Here is a 26,801-nt window from a genome sequence, read left to right as displayed (position 1 = left end):
TAGATTTCACGTACCATAGTTGCTTAGTTCTTTTACTCCAATTACTTTAATGTGTTACCTCGATCTTCTTTCTCCTTAATTCTTTTACTCCAATAAGTTTATTCTGTTACTTCAATCAACCTTCTCCCCCTCCCCATAAATTTTGCTTGATATAAGCTCATTTAAAATTAAATATTTTACAGTAATATGTGCAACAATATTTAGTTTCTTTTTTTGTTTACTTCTGCTGAAAAAGCCGGGTTTTTTTTTCCTTTTTTCTGTTGGATTTATTTTTAAAAACGATAAGAAAAAAAAAATCATTAATACTTTGAACATTGAGAAAAACTGCTTTTTCGTTAGTTATTAATTGTGAACAATTAAAAAAGAATCTTACAAGAAAGCGCTATTCAATTCATTCGCTAATCTAGTTTATTGCTTATATTTATCAAGCTAAATTTCGTTTTCACTTACCATAATTACTTGGTTCTTTTATTCCAATATTTCGTTCTGTTTCACCGAGTTTCTTTATCCTGCACCTCCCCCCCCCTCACACACACAAATTTCGTGCGATATTAGCTCATATAACTTAATATATTTCACTGTATTATGTGCACCAATATTTAGTTTCGTTTTTGTTTAATTAATTACTTTTGCTGAAATAACCTTTTTTTTTCTTTTTTATTTCGTTGGATTTATCTTTAAAAACGATTAGAAAAAATATTAATACTCTGTATATTGAAAAAAAAAAATTGTTTATCGTTAGTTATTAGTGAACAATTACAAATAATGTCACAAGAAAGTACCATTTATTACAAGCGTTGATCTAGTTTATAGCATATATTTATCACATTGTGTTTCGTTTTCACTTACCATAGTTACTTTCTTTCTCCTCCTCCCATACATAAATTTCGTGTGATATAAGCTTACATAAAACTTTATGTATTACATTTAGTTTGGAATTGTTGCTCTGCGCTCGATTTAAGTGAAATTTGAAGAAAAAAAAAGCAAAACATAAATATTTTGATGAAAATTATATGTTAAACAGTTCAATCTGAATTTCAATTGAATTCTCTACATGAGTGCGTTCCTGAGTTTTTCTACTACAGTGGAGTTTCTATTATTCAAGTTAAGCATATGTGAATTTTAATAAATAAGAAGAAAAAGGACATGGAAATATAACTAGAAGAAAACAAAATTAGTGATTTAAATTCCAAAACTTTAGTTGTTCATTGCTACTCTCTTTCTATTTTTTAAATGAATAACTTTAAAATCAAGTCCTCTCATTTACTCTTAAAATCAAATGCATAGTACCCAGAAAAATTACGAAAACCGGATCGTAATCTACGGGTTTTATTGGGAGAAAATGTTTTCAAAAGTCAGCTAAAATCATTTTTAGTTTCATGGCAAATGAGCAGAACAGCCATATCAAAAACAATATACAAAATAGAACACAAATTGCACAACACCTAACAAGAATGAATGCTCGCTAAAGTCGTAGCAGAAACACAAATTAAACACATCGAATGCAAAATATGCCAAAAACCTAGGGTGGAGTAAAGTATTCTATGCTTCTCTGAACAGCTTTCATGGCGAAAGTAGTTTAATACTTCCAAATATACAGGTGATAGTTTTTAAAACACACTTGTTTACAATGCTTCGCTACGAGCGAAAAGATATAAGCAGTGCGAGAGATGACACTGTAGCGGCCTCTGGCGGAAGTGGAATTTTGTTGCCAAACTGCTAACATGGAGATTCGTCTCCTTCCTTTTACTCCCTGGTTCATATTCGAGAAAAAAAAAAAAAAAAAAAAAACGGCAACAGATCTCTCTTCTCAATGATTTTCGTCACGCTACTAATTTTTATAAAATCATTGTTCAGCAATGACCGTAAGCAGCAACGAATTTCAAATTGAAGGCTTACCTACATCTTAAGATTGAAATTAGTTAAAAACAGTTGTAACTCACGTTCTAATCACCTTGGGACATTGGAACAAATGATGCAGAAAAATCAGTGGTTTCCATGGATATTTTATTCTAATTTTTGTGAGTATCTTTTTGCCCTCACATTATAGAAAAACGCCATTTTTGGATCTTATTATTAGAATTCAAACGGTTTGGTTTTTCTTTTTTTTTTTTCGCGTTCTAAAACCTCCTTACGTTCTTTCTTGGGTGCTCAAGTACCTCCCTGCCAAATTGTTCGAGATCCGACGTAAACTGTGGATTTATATAGGGCGCCATACACACACACATACGTATATATATATTGACTGTTTTATTTATATAGATTTTAAATCGAGGACGAGCAAAAAACCCTGAGGACCGGCAATTTTTTCCTCCTTACTGGTACCGGTCCACCCAACCACCAAGCAGGGGAGGGGAGGGCCCACAAATAAAGATGGTGACTAGCGACTCAAGTATCGTTGTCGGGTCGTGGGAGTACTTATTCTTTCGGCGGAGATAGGGGGGGGGGGGGGTATTTGGCTAAATTGTCATCTGCGCTGTTTTCTTCATCAGAAGATTCTTGGTCATTAGAATAAATACTATAATCAGAGCTGTCGTTGCTCGAATAATCTGCGTCTGACATTATGAAGCATATAAGTATTCGCTAAGAAGAAAATGTTCTAAATGCATCGAATGTTCAACAAAGAATGAAGGCCTTCTCGTTGTAGATACAACAATGTAGCTACTGTGAAGTGCGCATGCGCAGCCAGTATACACCTTATCAGTTAGACATTGCACCCATGAAAAGCAAGAGCAAAGAATTAATCCCCTTTCAAAAGAAAACCTGAACTATTGTAGAAGAATCAACGTGGGAATTCGTGCTTGAACGAGCATTAGAATCTAGTTTCTGTGATTAAAATTAGTACTCGAAAAAGATCTGGGTTGTGTTAGTATATGTTTAAACTAATGCACATATATTATACGTGTATATATAAGTAAGAGGGGAAAGCATACATTTTTGTAATTTTATCCTTTCTTCTTTCAAACTATTAAAATTTGTTCTTGTTTCTTAATTTTTCATCTTCATGGCTAAACGTCCCAAGTGACGGTGAAAGTTTGATCATGATAAAAACTAAATTGCTTGGATTCGGTTGCAACATTTGTTAAAAGGGAGGAGAATAAAAGGGGGAGGGGAATAACGAAAAGAGCGTATAAGAAGTATTCTTTTCCTAATATCGATCCAATTTATGTGTATAATCAAAGCATCATTTAATTTTCTTGTTCATATTTATTGAAAATATATCGTGAATTGTAGGAATATTGCTTCGTTTTGAATACATCCAAGATTAGCAAAATAAATACCTTTGTGTCAAAAAGTAAAATAAGAAGTGACACAACGTCAAAAAAGCACAAATTACAGATTACTCCAGACACGTGCTTCGGCGTTACAAGGAAACGCCTTTTTCAATGCAAAAAAAAAAAAAAGAGCTTTCGGATGTCTTTTCCCCTCCATAAGCTCATTTCTTTTGCGTTGAAAAAGGCGTTCCTTGTAACGCCGAAACACGTGTCTGCAGTAGTCTGCAATCGTGCTTTTTGACGTTGTTATTTTTTATTTTACATTCTAGATTGTTTACTATATGCAGTAGAACCTTGCATGTCCGAATCTTCGGATACTCCGAACAGATATTTTTTTTTTTTTAATTTTATGGAAAGTATTACCGGAAGAGAACTAAATGTGTTAAAGGAAAAAAAAGGAAAAAGAATTTTTCAGCACATATTGATTTGAAACACATTGAAAAAAAAGAAAAAAAAAAAAAACGCAATACAGGATTACCTCATTTACCTTTAACTGAAAATATTAAAATAAACTTTACTTGAAATTTACTTTACATTAAAGATGTTTTGTGGTGAAGAGACAGGTCAAGTTTTTACTGGTGAAGTGATGATACTTTTGACGAGGAAGAAATACTATTCCTTAGGTCTCATAAACATAATGTCTGTTCGTGAAACTTAGAGTCTTTTACTATGTTTCACTGATTTTAAATATTTTTTTTCCTATAGCAGAACTATATTTTACTTTTTCGGCTTCAGAATGAAAAGTAAGAATATTCTCTGATCAATTTCTTCTAAAACCAGTCATCTTTTGTTGAATGTATACCAGAAATAACGAGCTGATGTGTGCCTCACATGACTTCCTTTTACTCCATTTTAATGTCATTTTCCCATTATTGGCAATTTTAATGTGATTCAATAGTTTAATCTCTAAATATTAAAAACGATGGCCAAATTAAAACCAGATAAAAAAAAATCGCCAAATTTTCCGCCAAGTTGGCGACAAAACTTGGCGACCAAAAGACTAGCGATATATCGCCAAGTGTCTGCCAAATTGTAACACCACTTAAGTTTGCATTGATATTAACAATGATTTCCCCCCAAAAAGGTGCAAAAGACCCCCTTAGGAACATCCGAAAGCAACCAAAAGGGGAGGTGCACAACTAGACCCCACTACGAGTCTATGTACCAAATTTCAACTTTCTAGGACATACCATTTTTGAGTTATGCGAGATACATACGCACATACACACATACGCACATACATACAGACGTCACGAGAAAAGTCGTTGTAATTACCTCGGTGATGGTCAAAATGGATATTTCGCGTGTCTATACATTCTTAGGCACTTTTCCGCATGTGGTCGAATCGAAAAAAAAAAACTCAACATTCATTTGGGGGTGAGCAAAATGGAAATTAAGGGCGATTTTTGAGTGAAAATTTTTTCGCGAATACAATACTTCCTTTTTTGTAAAAGGAAGTAAAAATGGGATTTAATATTTATTTCGTTGAAATGGAAATTTCTTTGCATGGGTATTCACTACAATGAGATTTTACTGTATTATTTAATGATTTTTTTTATCATTGATTAAATTTATTATTATTTTATTTATTTATTTATTTTTTGACATTTTTTTGACTTAAGATTTTCTATTCAAATTCACCAGCTGTTAGTGAATCTTGCTATTATAAAACTTCACATTCCACAATTGTGTTTGTGGCAAAGAAAGTAGGGCTAATGGAATGCACTGATACGACAGCGAACCTGTTTCCGTATTCATCTATCTCTCTTGGGAGTGTCTGAAGTCTTTTATTCGCATCGGATTCTAAGCCTTTCTGAATAGATATCTTTTTGGGGTGCAAAAGCTCACACACACGTGTTGTATTTTCTACCTTGTCACTCTATAATAGTAAAAGTGACCCGATGTGATAACTGCTCCTTTTTAAATCTTATTTAAAAAAAAAAAGAAAAACAGGAAGAACATATTGATTAGAAGGAAAACTACTAGCCTCAACTTGGGGTTTGGGACCACAAAAAGCAACAGCATAAGTAAAGGTGGTTTTGAACGATTTTACGTAACAATTTGCATTATTTTTACCATAGAAATTCAAATATTTCGGGGGGCAGCATCCCTTCCCCTTCGTTCTCTTAAACTACATCATTGCAGATTGATACATTTAATTGATTCACGTTAGGCCACGATTTTTTTTCACTAGGTTTAGTTTACACAAACTAAAACGCCGCACAAGTTTAGATTCAGCTGACTCTGTAATAAAATAAAAACGTCCAACTAGATTCTCTCTCTGTTTACATATATTTATAATCGACTAGTATGGGGGACAACTGCCCTCTTTTCTTTCAAAAGAAAAGGTTCCTATTATTTTATAAAAATTAAAAAATGTAGCATCGAATTGAAAGAAGTACCATATGACCATTAGTCCCAATATTTGAGGTCGTGCCCCGGACATTTTGAGAAAAGGTCTGTTAATCAATAATAACATTAAAATTAAATTTTAGAAAAAGTCACCTGTACACTGTACAGGCACCGTCTACCTACCCCCCTCCCCTCAGGTATCTCCAACTTTTTTGTGCACCAGCTGCTTATGTTCTCTCTAATTATATCTTTATCTCTCGCACTCTTGCAAGGAAAGTGACACAACTCAAAATTTGAGAAAAACGTACTAGATATTTATTTTAAATCTAAATTTAATGCTCTTTTTTTTGCCAACAAAACTCGCACAATACTTCTGGCATATGTCGAATTTCTCGGGTAGAGAAAGAATTTCCGACCCGCAATGTGATATAATTTCAAGTCGTCAGGATGCATCCCACCCCTCCTAGGAGCTCTGAAACATTTAACTGAGACACCCTGCATATATAATAATGCATCATATTTCTCTGCAGTTTTTTCAATTCGAGCTTTACCAGGTGTATGAGAAGCGTTTCGCAATTTCATCTTAAAATAATTAATATTTTCCTTTGAAAACATTTGCATAAAAGGTGCAATATGTAATATTTTTCTATTTTTAAATAAAAACTTGAAGCACTAGGTGATTAATAAGTTTAACATCGTTTAAAACAGCACTAATTTGCAAAAAAAAAAAAAAGGTGCAGATAGAAGGGTATTGCAGTGAAGAGGAGAATTGCAATGAGAAACTTGTAATATAAGAAGATGTGAGCTTTGAATGTTATAAGGTAATCAGAACATCCAATAAAGTCCATATCTAAGTTTAAAAAAAATTTCTATGAAAAAGGTCTTCCTTGCCCCCCCCCCCCCCCCCTCCTTTCCCGAAACATGTAACTGGAGTTTTTGGTAAACTTGTGCTGTTTCCAAAGTTGTTGATTTTTTCCCCATTTACTTTTTAGTTCAGATATTTATTTATTTCATAATAGAAAATTTATTAAGATCTTGACGGAAAGGCATTCTGTAGAGAAAAGAAAAGCTCAAAACAGATATCGGTATAACAAGTTAGAATTTTATCTTGAGAGGGGTTTGTCGTAACAGTTCGTAAATAAATATATTTCAGAAGACTTGAATTGCAAATATCAGTCCAAGTTCAGGATTAATTTTAAGTGATAAGTATTGTAGATTACCTCGAATGTTTAGGGGAGTACTCTGAACACATTGAATTTGCTCTAAAAACCTTTCATACTTCCTCTTCAAGAGTTGATAAAGCATAAGAGTTTCGTGATGGTATTACATACTTCATAAAAAATAATTTAATTAATGGAAAAGTATGCATTTTATACCAATAAGCTTGTATCTTTTTGCTTTGAAAAACGGGCTTGTAACTTCAAAACAGATGACAGCATTTTTTTTTGGGGGGGGGGGGGGACTTCGCATTTTTTTAAAACCAAAATGGTGCTTTTATTTCATTATTTTAAACCACTTGTAAGCATGATCTTTTTTGCAAATATTAAAAATTTAATTTTACGGAACTGTGTTGTGTGACAAGAAAATATTCCTCTCAATTCCGGATTTAACGCAAAAAATTGAAAAGAATTAATAATAAAAAAAAGAGATACATGAAATAACCCACATTATTAGATTAAGTTCATATTCCATCGGACAATAGTGTCACTTAGAGTTCTTAGGGACGCTAGTGCCATGAACTTTCATTTTATAAGAGAGATTAAATTTATGATATTTTTGAAAAAGTATAATTGACAGGTTATTTATATTTGAACAGATTAATAAAGATTTTATGCTGGGACGCTAGTTATACTTTTATATTTATTTCAGACTAAGATTTCTAATTCAGATCTTTTTGTATTTGATAATTAATTATAATGAAAACTTCATTTTCAGCATTTTGCGAGAATATTCATTTTTAGTACCTAATTTCAATCTAAAAATACACAATTTCTGAGTACACATCCATTTCAAGCAGCGTTAGGATGAACTTACTCATAGCTCTCGAACACGTGCGCCTGTCCAGTGAGCGGAAATAAATTAGATCGACAACTGACTCTCCACCTACTCGCGGTTGCTCCTTTTTTCGGAATTTATCTTAAGACACCCGCGGTTAGTTGCTTCGAGTACTGCAGGAAAGTCCACTGCCCCTACTCAAGGGGCTCGGGCTACACAGTTAAAGGTACATAAACCTCACCCCGAGCTCAGCTCGGGCTACGCAGTTAAGAGGTTAACAAAACATTAGTTTAATTAAAAACTTCAGTCACTAATGGGCTAATCTTCAAAAAGTGCAACTTTGCTGTCACATGCCTTTTACAGTTAAAAGTAAGGAATAATTTATTATTTTTTAATTTCAGCAAAAATATATCCATTTAATCTGCCTTTTTTTTTTGTAATTTTTTTTTTTTTTGGGGGGGGGGGGTTCGCAGCATGTGAATTCTCACCTCCATGTATTAGAATTTAATTGATTCAAAATAAATAAAATAAATGAAGAGATAAAAAAAGGTAACAAAATAAAAATAAATAAATGAACGACAGATAATGCACATTAGAAATTGTTTTTTTTTTTGGGGAAAGGCAAGCGTTATAAAGAGTTTTAAATCTAAAAATATTTCCTGTAACCATCTAAAAAGCAATATTACTAATAAAAATGGTTTGCTATTAAAAAAATTGCATGTTTACGTTTACCCTGTACAATTTTCTGATTTAAATGTGATTAAGTTAAACATTAAATTAAAAATTTGAAAGATAAATATGCAAAGGAAAATTTGCAAGTTCAATACTAGAAATAGGTAGATGGTCAAAACGAGGTAACCCCCCCCCCCCCAAAAAAAAGAAGAAAGAAAGAAAGAATACCAAGAACCTCTAAATATTTTAGTGGTTCAGTAGGCACTCTTGGTTAAAATATTAATTTGAATAAAGTTGAAAATTATTGCTTTAATTTGATGTAGATAGAAATATTCAGAAACAAATTGAGGAGTTGAGGGGGTGTAATTTGAAACATTACTTATTTTCAACTCATATGAATAAGAAACAAATGTATCTATTGTTATTTATTTATTTTTCTGTATCACATCGTGCATCTATTACTTACATTTTGAACAATATTTTCAAATCAAAACAATTTTATAAAGAAAAGAAAGTAGACACTTTCTTAATGAAACAAAGAAAAAAATCATTCCCAACACCAGTAGAGGACTTGTACTTATTTTTAATGTTCGTGGAAAAGCAATGTTTACATTTAATTTTGACAGGGATTTTAAATACAACTTAGCATGAAGAAAACTCATTCATTCCATACTAACAGTTCAGGTCATTACCACATAAAAATTACAACCAAAGTCTCTAATGTTCAATTTATTTTTTGGTGTTGTTACATCTGTAAACTTTATTTCAAACACAGAATTTCCAACATTTTTACACAAGGAAAAAACGAGGAAACAAAGACATTTTTCTCAACTAGGCAATCAAACTCAAATTCAGGGTACCGAAACAGGATTTGTAGTTTTTATAGATTTTGGGACAAACTATTATTATCAATAACTGCTTAAGTAACAAAATAGGCAAAGATTAATCTTTGTGTTTTCTGAAATGCAACGTAACGTCAAAATATTTAGATGTTCAAAATGTAGTTATCATTACCAAATTTTTAAAAATTTCTTACTCCAAAGTATCATTTCCTAAAATTAATAATTATGGACAAAACATTAGTTTAATCAAAATTTTCAGTCACTTATAAACATAAAGAAAATAAATTTTGTTATAGGCTTTATTCCCATTTACTCAATCAGGGAGTTTCGATTAGACAGGGCAAAATATACTGATGCTTGTAATTTATTTTCTCTTATACTATTAGGAAGTGAATTTATATGAAAAAAAACTCCCTTGATTGAAATAAACTGAATTTTTTTGTTCAGATTTTTTCATATAGATTGTTATTCCATTCATTACTCCATATCATGGATGGAAGAACACGACGTATGTTCTAATATCCTGAAAAATGCTTCCAGAACTCAGTCAGAAACAGAATAGGTGCATTGACAGTCAGAAGTGGACTAAGATAACAGTTGCTTTGCTACCAATCCCTTCCAAAATTGGAGCTATTTGCAGTTATTCAAATTCTGTCCTGTAGTTTAAGTGGGGAGAAAAATCTCTTTTTGAGAGGGGGGGGAGGTTCTGGATAATTACAGGAACAGAATAAGCAGAAATGAACTGTTCATTTAACGCTGAAATAAGGTATAACAATAAACAAACCTAAATACATCTTTCATAATTTTAGGTATACCTAAATTTTTTAGCCTTGCCTTAAATACCAAAAAATTTATTATAAATCTGAATTGAAAACAATATTTTTACATGACAAACAAGCATAAACCTAAAGAAAGCACTTGATTTACAAAACAAATTCAAAACTCTAAATTTAGAGAATCAAAACAGAATTCCAGCTACTATTTCAAAATTTCTGTTGCAAAAGTATTGTTTGTTTAACCTCTTTACATTTCAATATTATTATACAAATGAATGATAATAAATTTGACAATAAGCGTAACAAATCAGAAATACAGCATTGTCTGTATGAAGAAGATCAAAATTTCATTTAATTACACTATTTAGCATTTAAACACAAAATTTTCGTTGATTTGTATGTCGTTGTTGAAAGTCCAAAGACCATTTCGGCAACAAATTTCCTGAAGTTTTCAACATAACAAACATGAATGGCATGGAAAATTATTATTATTTTTTTAAAACAACTTCATTAAAATTAGTTTTGATAAAGCTGTAAAGCTAAGAAAACTTCGAAAATGATTTCTACACATCCTTGTAAACTTAATACTGGAGATCATTCTATTATACAATTTTTTAAGCAAACAGTACAATATTATCATGAGTTTTCTAGAACATCTGCATCAGGGATACAATTCAATTAGTAGTTGAGCTTTCTTTAAGTTGCAGAATATCTGGAAGAAACTTAAAAAACATTAAGGACAAATAAATTTAAAAGCTGAAGTAAAACTCTTCAAATGTGCTAAATCATCAATACGACTGATGTTTTGAATTGGCAGGAATGTTTTTTAAAGTAGTTCATAAAATTATAAATGGAAAATAAATAAACACACTTTAATTGAAATAGAGCTGTATTTCAGCTACTTTGCATCAAGTGTGTTGTAAAGTTTAATTTCAAATAACAGGGTGTTCTAAAAATACATGAAAAAGTAAAACACATATTACAGGGAATATTTTAATTCATCAATCTCTTTTGACTAGCATAGATTGTGTTTTTCATTCATTTATGTACATAATATTATGTACATATTTTTCAGTGTGCATCATCTTTGCTCTTAAGAAGAGAAATCATCAGTTTATGATGACTAAAATAAGTAATGATTGTTCGTGATTCCAAATTTTATAGGAACCGTGAGAAAACTTGCTTGTTTTTTCTGCATTTCACTTAGGAATATCCACAGCAAAATTGTAGGGGTAGGTGGGGTATGTTGGACAGTGAGGCACGTTGTTCAAGTTCCAATTATTTTAATAATATTAATATATTTTTTAAATTTTCTGACCAACAAATAGCTCCTATGGTCCTACAAATCCTATTACGAAATCACATGGCACAGTTATATTGAACAAATTTTTTTCCAGAAAGTGTTATTTCAGCAGTCCTGAGTAATTTTCAGAAAACTATGAATTAATTTTTTTAATGGTTTTAGTCAAGATTGCGGAAAAAAAAATTGAACTCCTATTTTAAACTTTTACGTGAATGCCACCACCTAATCAAAGTGCTTACTTGTGATTGTGATTGAAAAAATGTGAGTGCATTCTGTAGAAATCAATTATAAACAGTTTTTTTTTTGTTTTTAATCTATAAATTTAAGTGAAGTAAAAATATAGAGAATGCAATATACTGATGCTTGAATTTAAATTCTTTAAAATAAAGCCACATTTTTTAGTAAATTCATTTATCTATACCTGACATTTCAGCTGGCCACATGAATCAGTTTTGAAAGCCGTATGTTGAGCACCATTGTCTTAGAGCATTTGAATTCCCCTTTATTTCAATGTTCTATTTCCTGACAAAAGTATTGATTTTCTAAAGCCTTTAACAAATTAAGATAAGCTCTGATAAATTGAATATTTGTTTATTTATACATTTATTTTTATGAGTGGTTGAAATGAACTCGGATGCAATTGAATTACTTTTTGAGTGGGTGAGGCAAAATCATAAACATGTAATAAATGAATATAAATAATGAAAGAAAAATTACTTTTAAAGTTGATGCATTATAATAATAATATAAGAAAATAAATAACTCTGATTTAAGGAAGCAGTTACTAAAGACTTTATTTTGCATTGATTGAAAACATCGGATAAACATCAAAATATCCAATATATATCAAAATATCTGATATTTCGAACCCTGATCTTTACGGATAATCTCAAAAACCCATTATGACAGCCTTTATTTTAAAGTGCCACACTAGTTAAAATTTAACTCCACATTAATCGAGATAGGATTATTTAAAAATCATTTTTCCACCAAATATCGAAATTTTTAAGAAATTGATGTGGGGTGAAAGCTTCATGTACTTTATTTTTCTGCTGATCTAGAAGAGTAGAATTCTTCTAACGTTTGATTCCAAGAAACGGGTTGTGTCATAATGACACACGATAGACGCGAAACATGTTAATTGTTCATCAAACATTTTTGAATAGATAGTATTTCTTATTCATTTTCTTACATAAAATTATATACATGTGTCCACTTATAATGATCAACTTCTTCCTTCTTAAGAAGAGAAATGATCTCTTTACGATAACTAAAGTAAGTAATTACAAATGTACATATTGATCTCCGCGCTGCCTAAACGTAGTACATGCAACCATACAAAATGAGAAAGAAAGCGAGAAGAGCGCAAGGTCTCACTTTCCTCCAATATCTGAAGGCAAGCAAGCCACTATTTTCCTTCTAACTGACATTGCTTATCCCCACCACTTTTCATCACACAAAAAGGTTGGATATAACTTCAAAGCCCTTGCATAAAAAGTTTCACTTAAAAAATCTTTGATTCAGCATTTTATTATAAAAGTATTGATATTTCAACCCGCAAAACTTTAAATGTACCTAATTTCTGACTAACAAGAGCTTTGTGGCTGGGAGGACTTTTACAATCTCAAAAACCCATGATAACAGTATTTACCTCAAAGGTAATTCAAAACTTGTTAAAACTTAACTATGTATCAATCATGGCATAATTATTTAAAAATCATTTTCCCAATAAAAATAGAAATTTTTACGAACTTGAAGTGGGGTGATAGCATGCACTTGATTCTTCAGGTGATGAAGAAATAGCAGGTAAAGGAAATAACAAGGCAACCTAAAAATTAGTAAACCCTAATTAGAGCATAATAAAATGTACCAACACACTACTTGAACCGAACTTAGAACACCTCAGTTTTCTGTTTATGATGGAACACACAGCGACTGGCATGCTTGTTGAATAAAAAAGAGTAAATTACCAAAATAACCAAAACTACCTACAATTCATTAAATTTTTAATAAAACAATACATTTTAAATTGGCTCGCTCAACCTAAAAAATCGATAAAAACTGTACTGTGTGTCAAGCAAGTGTTGTACTTCATATCCACCTCAAACGCTTTGGCAAATTCATGTGGTCACATTAATTTCATAATCGAACTGACATTTTTTTTAACAAATTTTAACTAATAAACATTTAGCAGAATATGATAAAAAAACGTTTCCATAAATCAAAATGTTATTAAAAGATACTGCCAGCAAGCACTGAAAATCCTATAATTTATAAGCATTTTATTTCCTCTGCATCTCCTTTCAAAAAACAAAAATTTGACACTGTAAATACTTACGTTGCATAAAGTGAAGATTGCTTGAAGGAACATGAAAAACGATACATTAGTCAATTTTGGTCTAAGAAATGATCAGGAAAAATAAAAACCTTAACATTAAAACATAAGTTAAAATGGGTTTTAATATCAAGTCACATTCATTTAAAATAAAAATTTCCGCAGCATAAAGCATTGATAATACAAATCACAAGTTAAGATCTCTTCACATCACAAGTGTTGTATGTTTTGTTTACTTCCACTCGTCGCCAAGCACGAAATTGATCGCGCCAAACCGAATACAGAGATCTATCGTTAAAAAAATTTAATTTACACAATTTAAACATTTGCCTTGTCTTAAAGTGTTGTTTTTCAATAACGTTGTGATTGGAATCATCGATTTAACAGAAAAAATAACTATAAAAGACCCAAATAAAGTGTCAGGATGGAATTTTAGCACACCGGAACACATGTTCTTGATATAATTACGCGATAGTTAAAGAAATAGGAATGGACTCACTCAAGTAAAGCTACACACGTATATTTTGAACATTGTAGAACAGTAATGTGAGCATTAAAATCCTGGATTCACCTTTAATTTTTCAGATTCTGGGATCTGTAAATAATATAAAGCTGCTAATTTTCGGCACCAGATGAAATTTGATCGGAAGCTTTATAATTGATTTATTTTTTAACCACTTGAATGGCTTGTTTATGAGCTCGAATGACGTCACAGAGAATAGGAGACTCTCGGCATTTAGCTACTCGACAGCAGCGGGTTTTTTGTAACCAATCTATCGCTAAAGTATGAAATGTTTGAGGAAAGGAATTTTTATTAAGCTAATAGCGTTTAAAGGTTGTTAAAAGTTGATCTTTGTCAACATGAGGAGCGACTTTTTCCGTGTTTCGATAGTTTTGGAGTCTTGTTTTGGTATATTTCTTAGTTTTAGAGGGGGGGGGGGTATGAAAAGTAATATAAAAAGGATTCAGGAACAAGAAAGGCAGATGAATGAAAATAATTGGAAACCGAGTGTGATGTGATAGAAACGGATAAGACAACTTTTAAATATAGGCAAAATAATGGAGAACAATTTACATATTGAACGAACTTTTGGAAAAAATAAGGAGAAAAGAAGATATAATAAATTTGACAGGTAAGCAGAATTTAGTTATCTCTATATCAAATCTCAACTATCAGTGGAATATTTAACCCAAAATTGTTAGCTGACTTTTTTTTTTTTTTGCTTAAAATTGTGTGACATAGGTATAGTAAAAAGTAAACTTAACTTTCTCATTGTATTCAATCCCAATCTTCATCAAAAACCTATTTTTACTGTTTCAGCATGGCATTACAGGAAGTTAGATGAAAAAAGGTTTTTGGCCTACAGTTTTTGCTTGTAAAAAGGAAGAGTTTGAGAAATATATCTCTGTTGCACAGGGTGGCGACAGATCAGGGAAATCAGGGAAAAGTCAGGGAACTTTATTAATCAGGGAAATATCAGGGAATTTTGAAAAAATAATAAAAAATCAGGGAAAATTGATTTTATGAAGAAAAAAAAAATTTTTTTTTTTTTTTTTTTGCTTTACAAAATTAAGTACTGTAATTCCCTACGCATTTTCCGCCAATTATATGTTTGAAAAAAATTAAAATTAATAAGGTGCGATTTTATACTGCTGCATATTTGTGCATCTTTTTCCCTCAACGTCAAAGTATTGAATCTTACTTATTAACCACAGGATGAACTTCCTAAGATTGCTTCTGTGTCTGTTAGGTTGTTTATTTTACCTAGCTTGAAATTTCCTTTACGCTTTCAATGCTACGTAAAATAAACAACTATACAGGCAAAGAGGAAGCCTTCATTAACGTCTTAGCTCCTTTGCCTTTATTCCATTGTCTCGAAGTAATTAAGTGCTGTAATCACGATTTCATGAAGAAATCTTTGGTTTTTGAATTAATACTATAAAAGCTTAAAAGTTATTACTTCTTAGGGTTTTTAATTTAATTGCTAAAATTGAACTTTCAATACAAAAAACTTTGTTTTTTGCCATTATATTATTTGTTGTCATCGCAGATTATAAAGGTTTTCTTTTCTTCAGACTTAAGTAATTCTTTAATTTTATAACCAAGTTGTATTCATCTTTTATGTATTTCAAAATTAACTAATTTCTTTTTTTTTTCTTTTTTTTTATCCTTGCATTTCAAAGTTGTTTGTTACAAAAGCAATCTAAGATTTTTTTTCGTTACATACTAAAATCATTTGAAATAGAGTTAACTTGTGTACTTAAGTAAATATCTTTATTTTTTATTGTTAAAATGCTGTATTCATTCATTAAAACCTATGTTCTTGATTAGAGAAAAGCTCCCTATGAATGGATGTCAAATGGTTTCATCTGTTTTGCGTAAATATGTCAATTAGTTATATAAGAATAACTACATTACTTCTATTCTTTCACTATTACTTGTTATTCTTGCAACAATTATTATACTGTTTGAAAACTTAGTTCAAAAAAATTTCAATTACTTTTTAGTTCTGTCATAAAGACACATATATGTTTTTAAGAGTAATTTTAATAGTTTCTTAAAATTCTTATGCTAAGTGGTTTCTGGAAGTAAAGTATTTTTTTTTCTTTAATTTTCTATAATCTTTCCATTGTATAAAAATTTAATGTACTGTTTTGTAGATTTTTTTCCCCCTGAAAAAAAATTCTTTTTTTTTTTTAAATTATTTTATTAAAGTAGCATCTTTTTAAAATATAGGTATCTTTAGTTCAACAACTTTACACAACTTAAAACGTTTAAAATACTGCATTTTATACAAATATACAATGGATTTCAAGTAGAGCAAAGAAAGAAAACCATTATCATTGGTAACGTAAATCAGGGAAATTTGGTGAACTTAATCAGGGAAAAGTCAGGGAGCTTTTTTTCACAGTTCCTGTCGCCACCCTGTTGCAGTATTACTCTCAAGCCATGTTTTAAAATTTGCTGCTTGTGTACTGTACCTATTGCAGTCTAAAACCTCTTACACACAAAGTGGTTTGTTGAATGAACTGGCTGGCATTTTTCATTGTGTTCCCTTACATAACTTAGTTGAGTCAACTTTTCTTCTAGTAAAGCGAATTTATTGGAGCAGCCAGGCGTGGATCCCAGGAACTGGAGGGAATGTTCCCCTCCCAAAATCCTATTTAGGAATTCTGAGGATTTTGACTTAGAGAACAGTATAATTGATGACCCAACTTAACCATTCTCTACAAATGACAGTTCAATTAATGACCAGCGATTTGAATTATCACTGCTACCCTGCCAAGCAGGGCCGTCCCAAGGGAGGGGGGAATCGCCCCGGGCGCCCCTCATTTTGCGTATCATAGATGGTTATAGACATACGAAATAGAGAATCACTGCAATGCTTCTCTATTTTTTCCTAAGGCATGCAAATATTCCTCTCTCTCAGTATCCAAAACATTCGTTCCCTTTGTATCATTGAAGCAGATACAATTTCTGAGAAGATAATTGTTTGGAATAAAACAAAAGGCACTTTTCCTTTGTCTAGTTCCCGCCAAATTTCTTGGAATTCTGCTCCTGCCTGCAGTGACGTAACCAGAAAAAAGTTTTAGGGGGGGGGGCACATTGAAGGAACAAAAAACAAAAAAAAAATTTTTTTTTTTGATCTGATAGAAAAAAAGGGGGCGGGGGGTCAGAAAATTGAAACTTTGAACTTTGAAATTTTTAGTTTGAACCCCCCCCCCCCCCCCAATTTTCTACTTTTTTGTAGATGCTATATGGGGAAAAAACATAGAGGGGTCTCAGCGGAAATTTCTAGAAATTGAAGCCTTAAAAACTTCATTATAGGCCGTGATCATTATTTTTAGGGTAAAGAAGGGAGCTCAGAGACTTTCCGATCGATTATTTAAAAAATAGATTGAAATCGATTCCTTCTCCCCTCTGTAAGTCTGTGAAATTGAAGTTTCAAAAATGCAACTTTACACAAACTTTGAATGTTTTATGAAAGGAGGATCTGGAACATTTTCCTAGAATTTTTTTCAAAATTTTGGCCTAAAAAAATTAAGCAATGTTTTTCATTCATGGGCTATTCCACTTAAATTTTTTGTAAAAGACGTTTAAACAACCCAATGCTTGTGACATTAAAAAAAGGCGGTATTGGGACCCATGCCCGGATATTTTCTTTAACTCAAGTCTTAAATGCAATTATAAGGCCAAATTTTTTTATCTTAGGGCCATTAATTTTTCGAAATTAAAGCTCCAAAAACGCAATTCTGAGTGATTTTTGATGTTGTTGAGTATTTGGGGGCTTTCCCCTGAAACTTAAAAATATTTGATCAAAAGAATGACCTACAGTAAAACCTGTGAAGTTGACCACCCTTGTAAGTTGACCTCTTTTTTCAGGCATGGAATTAGCCTTTATTATATAAATCAACCTCTGTAAGTTGACCACTAAAGTAGTGCACCGCAGGTGGTCAACTTACACAGGTATTTGTTTCTAACATCTATGAAAGCGGGTATTAAGTTGGTACAAGTAAAACTAAAAAACTCTTGAAAAGAACATTGAATGAGTTCAGATCGAAATTTAATTTTGATGTAATTTACTTTGATGGTTCCAAGACAGCATTTAGAACTGGTTCTGGTGCATATTGCAGCAGCAACAACACAAATCTGTGCTTCTCACTAGGGAAGCTTATTACTGTCTACCTGGTAGAAACTTTAGCATATTGGCTTGTGTAAATAACTGCCTAGAACAAGGCATAAGCGGTAAGCTAACTGGACACTCTTAATAGGTATCTTAATCTGATAGGTGTTACCGACAATCCATCATGTAGAAGATGCCATATGGCTGATGAGAGCTCAATTCATGTGCTGCGTGAATGTGACTTCTACTCTGCTCAGAGTTTTAAACACTTAGGATACCACTTCGTGGAGCCCTGGGAACTGTCTAAAATATTGGTGAGGCAACTACTGAAATTCGTTTCGGTTATTGGGCTCTACTAGTGGTCAAAGCGGGGACAGTACAATAGACTAGTGGTCTCAGTGCTTGTTTCAAGAGCCTCCCTTTTTCACTTCATACTTCATTCATACTTCAATTTACTTTGATAAACACATTTTCCATTTATAATCTGCAAATTATTTATTTGTCTTCTTAGTTTGATCAATATAAGTAACTAATTCAGTTTTAGTTGTTTGTTTTTTATCTTGTGGGATAATATTTTACTTTTCATTCAGTTTTTGGGGCATTAATGTTTCACAAAAATTAGAAACAGATTCATTGCTTGTGTTTTAATTTGTATTATGCATTGCAATCTGATTGCTCTGTTCATTAATATGTAGAAAATGCAGGTACTCTTTCACACGTATGATGCACTGATACTATAACTAACTTGATTTTTCTGTGTGTATAAGGGGGGGGCACCAGGAAACTTCAGCCCCAGAGGCCGTCAGCTCTTCGGAGGAGCCCTGCTGCCACCTCTCCCATTTTTCACGTGAGACTCCCTTATTTTGCCCATTTCTCCTGCTTACTCTGGTAGTCTCCACTCCGGTTAAAACTCGGACCGAGGCTTAAACCTCGAAGTTGAAAAACTACTCTATTCTCCATTCCGGTTTGACGTTAAACTCGGTCACAGAACCAACGAAGAAAGCCCACTTCCAGAGCTCGGCTTGTGACCGGAACTTCGACGGTTTAAAACTAGATTTCCTTCCCATCATTCCTTTGTGAGCAAACAAAATGGACGACGGCCGTTTGGATTATTTTGAGCGATTTGCAAATGCTAGAAACTATTGATAAAACATTCTTGATAGAAACAAAGATTAATTACAAAATTTAATCAGAATTAACATTTGTTATAGGTGTTATCAAAAAGTACGGCCGAAAACATTAATGCAATGCTTAACAGAATAGTGCGAAAAAAATCATTTTTTTTTTTTAATTTCCATGTCACTGTAGCGCGGAAAATTTGCGATTGGTAAGCAAATATTTTTCTTTCTTTCTGTATTTTTTTTTTAAATCTGATTTCTTTCTGTCGCACCGTTTCTTCGTTTTTTAAACTTTCGCCTCAATTAACAACAAAAACGTTACAAAAGAAAACTGCATGAAAAAATAACTATTTGGGGGGGGGGGATTAGATGCCACTTCTGAGAGAATATCTTAGAACACTTTCATCCATTACAAACTATCCTTTATCAAATAATTTCTGGAAAATTTAAAGTAACACGAAAATTTATTATTTTTTTTAATGCAGCATTGCTCCAATTTTAAAATGCTGGTCAAAATTTTTAAACAGCTAATAGTTTTTTAAACAAATTCTGCCCTGAATTATAGTTATATAACGCCACAACGGAGCTTTAATAATTGCTAAAGTTTTGTTTTAAATTTGTGAAAAATGTGACAAAATAGCACTTGCCATTATTTTTATGAGTTTGGAGAAATGAAAAATGGTCTGTAAGCAAAATTATCAGGAGTGCTCATCCCGGCTGTGGGAGGAGGGGGGGGGGGGGTCATGGCGCAGAATATGCCATGAAATTTTTCGGGGGGGGGGGGGGTTCAAGGAATAATTTCTCTTTTTTTAGAGGGATCATCCAATTTGGGGGGTCTTTGTAGTGTTCGGGAGGGAGGGGTGTGCTCTTGCTCTTGGGGGGGGGGGCACCCCTGGAAAAATCAATTACATTTCTTAAACAGTAGCAACTTTTTTACTCAGATCAATTATTGAAGTAGCAAGGTATCTTCTCCAATTGAGAGACCGAATTACATAAATAATTCCCAGACAGAAAATGACAGAATGAAGCTGAATGTTCCACAAAATTTCAATGCGCAACACAATAATATCTAAACGAATTTAAAATTTTCTTTGTTTCAAATAATCTATACATATAATAAAATAAAATGTGTGTGTGTGTGTGTTTGTGGCGCGCATCCCAGGAAAACGGTAAGGCCTAGAAAGATGAAATTTGGTATACTGGTGCAGTTTTTGCTGAAAAAGTGCACCTCGGGCTTCGATTTTTGATATTTTTATTAGAAAAAAAGTTATTTAATGTTTTATGCGTTTTTTTGCACTTTTTAGTACTTTTTACCTCACAGACCCCGAACCAATCGCACCACACAAATATTTTTTGTACTATAATGTAGGAAATTTAGTTTTAAATATGATGTTTGAAAAAATTTTGAAGATATTGCAATTTTTGTATTTTTTATAAATTTTTTAAAAAACCTTTATTTTGCATTTTTTTCCGGGTTTAGTTTTTTTCGAAACCTATCCTGCAAAAAGTATTGAGCTCTCGGTTCCAAAATTTTAGATGGTAATAGTAAAAACATTCCGCCCCCTTCAGAAGAAAAAAGTTTTTAAAAATACGCAAAAGTTTTTTTTTTACAATTTTTTAAATGCAGAACGCGACGCGATTGTAAGCATTGCCGGCTGAGTTCCGCACTTCCTCATCACGTGACCTAACTGAAATCGTTTGCTTTCTCTTCACTTTTTTTTTCCTTTAACTTTCAGAGATTTCATACCTTTATTTTTCCAACTTTTTTTTTTCTGGACGCTTTGCTATATTTATTTTTGGTCAAATATTTGTGCGCATTTTAATTCAATAAAAGCGTTTTTTTTTTTAAATCTTTTGCAAGCGCTGCCTTTTGCACACTACGGAGAACACAGGGCCTTTTTTTTGCGTGCAGTTTTAAGTAAATAATTAAAGCCCGTGGTTTTTTGCATGATTTTTGTAGGGATTGGTGGTTAGGTTTCGTCGATAGAGAGATGATATTAAGTGGGCAAAAAATGTTTTTTTTTACATAGAAAAGGATTGTTAATTACTATCAGAGATAGATATGCATGGATCGTATAGATAGATAGATAGAAAGAAGGGTGGACAAATATAGAGGTGGATACAGTAGATAGACAGTAAGAAATAGAGGAACTTCAACGGGGGATCAATAGCCGTCCCCCCCCCCCCCACACACAAACACATACCATGACTTTGAAAAAACAATGCTTTCACATAAAAGTTGAAGTGCTTTTTGTTATTTTCCGACAAAATTTGCATGAAGAGTATGCCCTTTGTGCCTCCCTCCCCTTTAAAAATATTCCAAAGGACATATAACTGGAGATAGATCTAGAAAATACTTTATTCAACACATAATTTATTTAAACAGCCGCTGATGGTGGCAATCTTGGCGTAAAAAGGCGAATGATAATATTGATGTACAAAAAAAAGATTGATTAATACCATCGACAAAATTTTTTAAGCAGCAGCCGAAGAAGCCAACATTGGCGTAAAAAGGCGAATGATAATATTGATATATAAAGAAAAACATTGATTAATACCGTCGCTAAATTGTCTAAGCAGCCGCCGAAGGCGGCAACCCTGGCGCAAAAAGGCGAATTGCGTCAAAAGGCGGACCAGCTGGTCGCCGCAGGCGGCTAGTTATAAATAAAACGGTTCAGGAGATTTTTAATTGCAGAAGAAATTACTATTATACTAGCTTCCTGAACACATTAATGTGGAAAAATATTCTCAATGGATGAAATAACATTTGATTTTATGCTAGGGAATGTAAATATAGAAGCAATTAGAATGTGACTTTATTTTTACGTACAAACACACATATAATTACAAGATAGGGGATGAGAAAGAGCTTTGAAAAACAAGTGATTGTAAAAATTAAGGTGTGAATGATAGCAAGGAATTTTTACATGGGCGTCCATATGCAAAATTTTAAGGGGAGGTGGTGGGGTTCAGATTTTCCACATGTTTTAGCAGGATATTTTCCTTTGGAAACAGATTTCAGTACAGATTAGAGTGAATAAAATTTGACATTTTTACTTATTCAATAATGACTAGAAAAGAAATGTTTTCACATTTTAGCAAAGAAAAAAATACTAAAGCAAGGAAGTTCTAATTTCTAAGGGGGTGGAGGGGGGGGGGGCTTGAGTCCCCACTTGCCCCCTCCCCATATGGGTGCCCTTGAATTTTTGGATGATTAAAATATAAAATTATTTTTTCAACTTTTAAAAAGGATTATATTGTTGAAAAAATAAGTTCTTCACATGAAAAACTAATGCAGGGCAAAATGCAGTTTATGAATTTGTCCTGTGTCGTTTATATTAATAAGTTTATGGATTTTAAAGACAATAAATGTTAACAAATGTTTCACGAAATGGAACAGATGGAGGGGGGAGTGGATCGGGTTCTAAAGTCAATACATTGTAACAAGTTTTTAATAATATTGTAAATTATTTTTCTTTTCTATGTTTTTAATTCTTTTCTTTCTTTCAAATTCATATACAACATAGTAGAAAATATTAAGCTTCTATATTACTCAAAAATGTTTACTTCACACACAATAAAAAAAAACTTTTATGACTGACAGATTTTCAATATTAGAAAGAGACTAATATATTAATCAGTAGCATATCTAGAGGGGGGAGGAGACAACAGTCTGCCCCGGAATTGCACCCAAAGAGGATAAGAGGATTTCAAAGTTAATAAAATAAATAAATTTTAATTAATTCTCTGACGTTTTTCCCGATTTTTTCTTAAATCATATTTATTCCATTAAATGTCATTGAAAACAAAGCACAATATTGCGTTTGGACGGGGCACGTTACATATGCGTCTAGGACAAATTTTACATAGAATTTATTCGTAATTAAACTCGTTTTTTAATTACAACTATAGTTACAACGCCAAAATAAAAATAAGTTGCTGTTTCTAAAAAATAGCACGAACTTAATATTTACGTAAAACATCTTTTTGAAAGAGGGGGGGGGGGATTTCATAAATTACAGCCCGGCCCAGATGAAACCCTTGCCAAGAACGTGACTATATTATTGAATTAGTTTTTATTTCATCTTGATTAATAAAAAGATGAAAAAAAAACATTTAATTAATAGCAAGATGAAAAAACTTAAGTTTCTTTCCAGAAACATTAAAAAAATGCATTGATGTCTTTAAATTTCAAATTGAGTCTAATCAAAAAAAAAAATGCATGAACTATAGATCCGTTGTGCTACTCCCAATTCTTATTATATGTCAATCATTCTTCAGCGCACGAATTTACTACCACGTGGAATGCAGTCAGGTAGAAAATGTCACGTGAGTCACTCTACCCAATGGTAACAGCCGTTTCATTTTCTACTTCAGTTAAAACTCGGCTCCCCTAATTTGTGCTTGAAATGACTTGAAGAATACGCACCTCGTTCAAAACTAGTTTTCCCTTACTTCTCGGTTTTGGGGAGCCGAGTTTCATCTCCGTGCTGTGACGGTATTGAGAATAGAGCCGATAATCATTTAAGTATAAATTTCTCCCGTTCTTCTTCAGATTTTTATTTTATAATTTTTTTACTGTGGCATATTGAGATTTCCATTCATGAAAGGAAAATCATTTTTCTAAACCTGATTAAAGGGCACTGCCATAGCTTCTCGACCTTTCCAAGATTTGATTGCACCACTGTTCTGTACAGTTGATCATATGCACATGGGAAAAAGATTAAGTCATTTTCAGCGAATTGTAGGATATTGGGCAGCAATCTTTTAACATATGTTTCTGGTTTATCTTTTTTCTGATAATTTCCTGCATTGTACCCTGCAATGCCTATTGAGCTAAAAGTAAAAAGTATTTTCGGTATCCTTGCTTTTTGTTCCCCCCACCCCTCCCCGAAAATTGGGTTTGGAATAGAAGCTTATTGTTCTTACTTGATATGTACCGCCATTTAAAACTCATGGATGACTTTTTTTTTCGGCATATTTTATTTTACAACTTGTATTGGATATTTTTTTTCATCATATTAACATAATTAAATTGTTGCTTTGAGTAAATTACTGTTTGATAAAGCTTCTGTTATTTGCATCTAACTAGAAATCTTTTAGAACTTTTAAACTTTATATTAACTTTTATATTATTATTTAGTAAACTTTTATATTAAATTAGTGTATTTTGAACTAAAACTAAAATAGCTTGATAAAACTGTATTTTCCTCAAATAATGTCATTTAAAATCTCCCATTTTCTCCCTTGAAACTTTGACCCAATTTTATGTTTTTTCATTTCATAAGGTTGACAGGTATACACTGCGGCAGAAGTCTTTAAGCTAAAATATTCCAAAAAAATTCAAGTTTTCTCCAATGTCGGATCTCAAAGGGCTGAAGTATGGGCCCTTGCTTCGGGAGGCAAGTGCATGAAGAGCACTAGCAAGGTTCCGAAATGTTGTCATGACCTCCTTAAAAGACCAAAGAAAGCTTAAAACTGCACTTTTTGTCCTTTCATTTCTGAAAATCTTTAATTCACTAATAATAAAAATGGAACTGATGTGATATACCCCACCCTTGGCGACTTTTTCCTGTTGGCGCCAAGAAAGCGTCGCCAAGAAAACGATGTATGACGACATATGTCATACATCGTTTTTAGCTATGCTTTTTTTAGCGCCAACAGGAAAAAATCAGATAAAAAAAACATGATCAAAGTACTTCAGAACACAATATATATAAAAACAACATAAAACTACAACAAAAAACATCACGAATATACGCTTCAAAAATACCAGAAACTAGAAAGTTTTTGTACACAAAGAACAATTACTAGAAAGTATTTAAAATGCTTAAATTGACAAATTATTATAACAGCTCATCAATGAAATATGTACCAATAGAAATAAAAGCTATTTTCCAACATGCATTTCATTGAACAAAAACTTTTCTCACACTCTGCTAAAAAAGAGCAAAGCGATTCAAATAGCGATGTTTAAAGCGGAAAACATCCCCAAAATCCATAACTATTTCAGCCAAAAAAGCGCTTAGTTACTCAAATTTCGATGTATGAAAAGTAGAAACGTCTCAACAAAACATCCTAAACATAAACAATACAAAAATACTATACATTTATTTGCTATACAGACATGCTCTCAAAATACCTATTATATTTTACATAAAATAACACCTTTATATTTTTATAAAATGCTGGGGTAAACTTATTTTCAGAAATTCAGTACCTCAAGGATTCACGTTAATAGAATATGTCTAAATAATTCGTGGCATCTATAAGAATTAACTTTTAGAACAAAATAACCGTACTATTTTTGCAAAACTAATTTGCATACAGTAAAAATAAAGTTAAAAACTACAAGAACCCCTCAAGGATTTGTAAAAAACAAAGAATTTCGGAAGTGAGAGTTTTTTTTTTTTTTTGAATTCTAAAATAAAGAACTTACCTTTTTATATGGTATAAGACCTCACACTCAGTCCAAAACAAAACATCATATGACAATGGCACGTTACAGATACACACCACGTTGGAGTTAACTTTTAATTGACGTTCAAGTTTGAAGAAACTGGCATTTTCTAATGTTTTTACTTCAAAACACAACTACTGAATTTAAACTAACACAAAATAAGATTTCCTGTAAGGTATATTGCACGAAACAACACGTATCTCTCCTGCGTAAAACCAAGTAAACAAGTTTGAACAAGATCGCCTTTGCGGTGCCAAACACAGGTTAGTTTCACCAGGGATGCCATGCTTAAAAAATTGCCTCATTGGCGAGAAAAATATTTCAATTTTGTGCAAAAAATCGGATGTCGCCAAATGGGGGGGGTATATCACATCTGTACCATAAAAATACATTTTTAGGACATAAATTTCTAAAAATTTCTAATGGCTAGGTCCCGAAAACAGACCAGAATTGACTTCACACAATTTCGAAAAGGGGCAATTCCATGGTGTCGGACTAAAAAATGAAGAAAAATTTCTCAGTTTTAATTCCATTTACCAAATATAAACTGTTCCAAAATGATTAAATTTATTTACAAGATACTTACTACATACCACTGAATTAAAAAATCATGTTAGTTTTTCAAACTAGATCCCTAAAGTATAAATTAAAAAAAATTAAAGAGTTGGTGTCGGATGTAAACACACAAATAGTAAAACTGTTGGTTCACTTAAAAATTATTAAATTCTGTGAATTGGCTTACATTTTGAAAACAGCATAATTCAAAAGTATACTTATGATTGAAGCATATTCCACAGTTTTCAAATGATATAAGGAATAAAATTATTTAAAAAGTATTTTTAGCTTGGTGTCGGACGTAAATTGTTCATATTGGACGTAAGCTATTGCTCTTAAATGTAAATACATAAGAATGATTACAGTTATGAATATGTAAATTATAGGTTACATATACTGAAACAAAATTTACCAAGTAAATTCAAAAGTAGGGTTGATTGGGGGAAGTGGGACACTGGGATAAGTGGGTCACCCCCAAAAACTGAAATATCCA

General features: G+C 32.1%; 1 protein-coding gene across 1 annotated transcript in view; it reads left to right on the top strand.

Moving 5' to 3' along the window:
* The first annotated feature begins 14,626 nt into the window (after nt 1–14,626).
* LOC129218916 (uncharacterized) overlaps nt 14,627–26,801 on the top strand; it is a 179,146-nt gene continuing 166,971 nt past the window's right edge. The window contains exon 1 of the mRNA XM_054853236.1: nt 14,627–14,683. The gene's annotated coding sequence lies outside the window, so the exon portion shown is untranslated. The remainder of the gene's footprint in view (nt 14,684–26,801) is intronic.

The sequence above is a fragment of the Uloborus diversus genome, chromosome 3 (genome assembly GCF_026930045.1).
Source record: "Uloborus diversus isolate 005 chromosome 3, Udiv.v.3.1, whole genome shotgun sequence".
NCBI classification, from domain to species: Eukaryota; Metazoa; Arthropoda; class Arachnida; order Araneae; family Uloboridae; genus Uloborus; species Uloborus diversus.
The sequence above is the reverse complement of the archived record's forward strand: the minus strand, read 5'-3'. Positions and strand labels throughout refer to the sequence as shown.